The 4079-nt window shown below is 41.2% G+C and overlaps 6 non-coding genes across 6 annotated transcripts; all 6 read left to right on the top strand.

Annotated features, from left to right (window-relative positions):
- Window positions 1-442: 442 nt before the first annotated feature.
- Trnaa-ugc lies at window positions 443-515 on the top strand. The gene has a single exon. It is a non-coding gene; the product is annotated as a tRNA-Ala (tRNA).
- Window positions 516-760: 245 nt separating this feature from the next.
- Window positions 761-833, top strand: Trnaa-agc. The gene has a single exon. It is a non-coding gene; the product is annotated as a tRNA-Ala (tRNA).
- Window positions 834-1823: 990 nt separating this feature from the next.
- Trnaa-agc lies at window positions 1824-1896 on the top strand. The gene has a single exon. It is a non-coding gene; the product is annotated as a tRNA-Ala (tRNA).
- A 385-nt stretch (window positions 1897-2281) lies between these two features.
- Window positions 2282-2354, top strand: Trnaa-ugc. Its single transcript has one exon. It is a non-coding gene; the product is annotated as a tRNA-Ala (tRNA).
- A 247-nt stretch (window positions 2355-2601) lies between these two features.
- Trnaa-ugc lies at window positions 2602-2674 on the top strand. Its single transcript has one exon. It is a non-coding gene; the product is annotated as a tRNA-Ala (tRNA).
- Window positions 2675-3056: 382 nt separating this feature from the next.
- Trnaa-ugc lies at window positions 3057-3129 on the top strand. Its single transcript has one exon. It is a non-coding gene; the product is annotated as a tRNA-Ala (tRNA).
- Window positions 3130-4079: the final 950 nt, after the last annotated feature.

The following is a 4079-nucleotide window of genomic DNA, read 5'->3' as shown; positions in this document are numbered from 1 at the left end:
GGAACTAGCTCAAATGGTAGAGCGCTCGCTTAGCATGTGAGAGGTACCGGGATCAATGCCCGGGTTCTCCATATTAATATTTTTTTTCAGGCGTCTCTTACTTTGTTAAAAACATTAGGGCTAGTCTGAGTATTTACAAACTTAGAAGAGGAACTTGCTCAAATGGTAGAGCGGTCGCCTTGTATCTTAGAGAGGCAAAGGGATCAAGGCTCGGGTTTTCAATGTTATTTCATGGCCTTTCTAAAATTCGCTGAAAATATTATGCAGCTAATTCGTATTGTTTATCTGAAAAGGGTAAATTGTTCGTAGAGCGCCAGCTTTACAGGTGGAGGGGAGGGAAGTGGGTACCGAAATCAATGCGTGGATTGTCCAAATTATTTTCTCCAGCCGTCTGTTATTTTGTTGAAAACATTAGGCTAGTTAGTACTTCCAAATTCAAAAAGGGGAACTAGCTCAAATGGTAGAGCGCTCGCTTTGCATGTGAGAGGTACCGGGATCAATGCCCGGGTTCTCCATTATTTTCTCCAGCGCGTCTCTTACTTTGGTGAAAATAAAGTGGAGCGTCTTTTACTTTGTTAAAAATATGGCTAGTCAGTATTTTTCAAAATTAGAAAGGGAACTAGCTCAAATGGTAAAGCGCTCGCTTTGCATGTGAGAGGTACCGGGATCAATGCCCGGGTTCTACATGTTACTTTTCCTGGTCTTTCTAAATTTTGTCGAAGTTATTATGTAGCTAATCAGGATTGTTTAACTGAGAAGGGGGGAACTAGCTCAAATGGTAGAGCGCTCGCTTAGCATGTGAGAGGTACCGGGATCAATGCCCGGGTTCTCCATATTAATTTTTTTCAGGCGTTTCTTACTTTGTTAAAAACATTAGGCCTAGTCTGAGTATTTTTCAAACTTAGAAGAGGAACTTGCTCAAATGGTAGAGCGGTCGCTTTGTATGTGAGAGAAGTAAAGGGGTCAATGCCCGGGTTTGCAATGTTATTTCATGGCCTTTCTAAATTTTGTTGAAAATATTATGCAGCTACTTCGTATTGTTTATCTGAAAAGGGTAAATTGTTCGTTGAGCGCTAGCTTTACAGGTGAGGTGGGAAGGGGGATTGAAAGAGCATATAGGCATCAATGCTCGTGTTGTCCAAATTATTTTCTCCAGTCGTCTCTTACTTTGTTTAAAACATTAGGATTGTCAGTACTTCCAAACTGAGAAAGGGAACTAGCTCAAATGGTGGAGCGCTCGCTTTGCATGTGAGAGGTACCAGGATCAATGCCCGGGTTTTCAATGTTATTTTATGGCCTTTCTAAATTTTGTTGAAAATATTATGTAGCTACTTCGTATTGTTTATGTGAAAAGTGGAAATTGTTCGTAGAGCGCCAGCTTTACAGGTGGTGGGAAGGGAAGAGGGTACTGAGATCAATGCTTGGGTTGTCCAAATTATTTTCTCCAGCCGTCTGTTACTTTGTTGAAAACATTAGGATAGTTATTACTCAAAAAATCGAAAGGGGAACTAGCTCAAATGGTAGAACTATTGCTTTGCATGTGAGATGTACCGGGATCAATGCCCGGGTTCTCCATTATTTTCTCCAGCGCGCCTCTTACTTTGGTGAAAATAAAGTAGAGCGTCTTTTACTTTGTGAGAAATATTAGGGCTAGTCAGTATTTTTCAAATTAGAAGGGGAACTAGCTCAAATGGTAGAGCGTTCGCTTTGCATGTGAGAGGTACCGGGATCAATGCCCGGGTTCTCCATGTTACTTTTTCTGGTCTTACTAAATTTTATCGAAGTTATTATGTTGCTAATCCGTATTGTTTAGCTGAGAAAGGGGGGAACTAGCTCAAATGGTAGAGCGCTCGCTTAGCATGTGAGAGGTACCGGGATCAATGCCCGGGTTCTCCATATTAATTTTTTTTTCAGGCGTCTCTTACTTTGTTAAATACATTAGGGCTAGTCTGAGTATTTACAAACTTAGAAGAGGAACTTGCTCAAATGGTAGAGCGGTCGCTTTGTATGTGAGGGAGGTAAAGGGATCAATGCCCGGGTTTTCAATGTTATTTCATGGCCTTTCTAAATTTCGCTGAAAATATTATGCAGCTACTTCGTATTGTTTATCTGAAAAGGGTAAATTGTTCGTAGAGCGCAAGCTTTACAGGTGGAGGGGAGGGAAGTGGGTACCGAAATCAATGCTTGGGTTGTCCACTTATACACATCTAGATGTGTATAAGAGACAGACTCAGAATAGGAACTTGCTCAAATGGTAGAGCGCTCGCTTTAAATTCAAAAAGGGGAACTAGCTCAAATGGTAGAGCGCTCGCTTTGCATGTGAGAGGTACCGGGATCAATGCCCGGGTTCTCCATTATTTTTTCCAGCGCGTCTCTCTCTTTGGTGAAAATAAAGTAGAGCGTCTTTTACTTTGTTAAAAATATTAGGGCTAGTCAGTATTTTTCAAACTTTGAAGGGGAACTAACTCAAATGGTAGAGTGCTCGCTTTGCATGTGAGAGGTACTGGCATCAATGCCCGGGTTCTTCATATTACTTTTCCTTGTCTTTCTAAATTTTGTCGAAGTTATTACGTAGCTAATCCGTATTGTTTAACTGAGAAGGGGGAACTAGCTCAAATGGTAGAGCGCTCGCTTTGCATGTGAGAGGTACCGGGATCAATGCCCGGGTTCTCCATATTAATTTTTTTTTCAGGCGTCTCTTACTTTGTTAAATACATTAGGGCTAGTCTGAGTATTTACAAACTTAGAAGAGGAACTTGCTGAAATGGTAGAGCGGTCGCTTTGTATGTGAGGGAGGTAAAGGGATCAATGCCCGGGTTTTGAATATTATTTTATGGCCTTTCTAAATTTTGCTGAAAATATTATGCAGCTACTTCGTATTGGTTATCTGAAAAGGGTAAATTGTTCGTAGAGCGCAAGCTTTACAGGTGGAGGGGAGGGAAGTGGGTACCGAAATCAATGCTTGGGTTGTCCAAATTATTTTCTCCAGCCGTCTGTTATTTTGTTGAAAANTTTGTTGAAAACATTAGGCTAGTTAGTACTTCCAAATTCAAAAAGGGGAACTAGCTCAAATGGTAGAGCGCTCGCTTTGCATGTGAGAGGTACCGGGATCAATGCCCGGGTTCTCCATTATTTTCTCAAGCGCGTCTCTTACTTTGGTGAAAATAAAGTAGAGCGTCTTTTACTTTGTTAAAAATATTAGGGCTAGTCAGTATTTTTTAAACTTAGAAGGGGTACTAGCTCAAATGGTAGAGCGCTCGCTTTGCATGTGAGAGGTACCGGGATCAATGCCCAGGTTCTCCATGTTACTTTTCCTGGTCTTTCTAAATTTTGTCGAAGTTATTACGTAGCTAATCCGTATTGTTTAACTGAGAAGGGGGAACTAGCTCAAATGGTAGTGCGCTCGCTTTGCATGTGAGAGGTACCGGGATCAATGCCCGGGTTCTCCATGTTACTTTTCCTGGTCTTTCTAAATTTTGTCGAAGTTATTACGTAGCTAATCCGTATTGTTTAACTGAGAAGGGGGAAAATTGCTCAAATGGTAGAGCACTCGCTTAGCATGTGAGAGGTACCGGCATCAATGCCCGGGTTCTCCATATTAATTTTTTTTCAGGCGTCTCTTACTTTATTAAAAACATTAGGGCTAGTCTGAGTATTTACAAACTCAGAAGAGGAACTTGCTCAAATGGTAGAGCGGTCGCTTTGTATGTGAGAGAGGTAAAGGGGTCAATGCCCGGGTTTTCAATGTTATTTCATGGCCTTTCTAAATTTTGTTAAAAATATTATGCAGCTACTTCGTATTGTTTATCTGAAAAGGGTAAATTGTTCGTAGAGCGCTAGCTTTACAGGTGGGGTGGGAAGGGGAATGGAAAGAGCATACAGGGATCAATGCTCGTGTTGTCCAAATTATTTTCTCCAGTCGTCTCTTACTTTGTTAAAAACATTAGGATTGTCAGTACTTCCAAACTTAGAAGGGGAACTAGCTCAAATAGTAGAGCGCTCGCTTTGCATGTAAGAGGTACCGGGATCAATGCCCGGGTTCTCCATATTACTTTTCCTGGTCTTTCTAAATTTTATCG

The sequence above is a fragment of the Anneissia japonica genome, unplaced genomic scaffold, assembly GCF_011630105.1.
Source record: "Anneissia japonica isolate Jap-2015-1 unplaced genomic scaffold, ASM1163010v1 scaffold13183_len11186_cov114, whole genome shotgun sequence".
In the NCBI taxonomy this organism is placed as follows: Eukaryota; Metazoa; Echinodermata; class Crinoidea; order Comatulida; family Comatulidae; genus Anneissia; species Anneissia japonica.
This window is presented reverse-complemented; position numbering and strand designations above follow the sequence as displayed.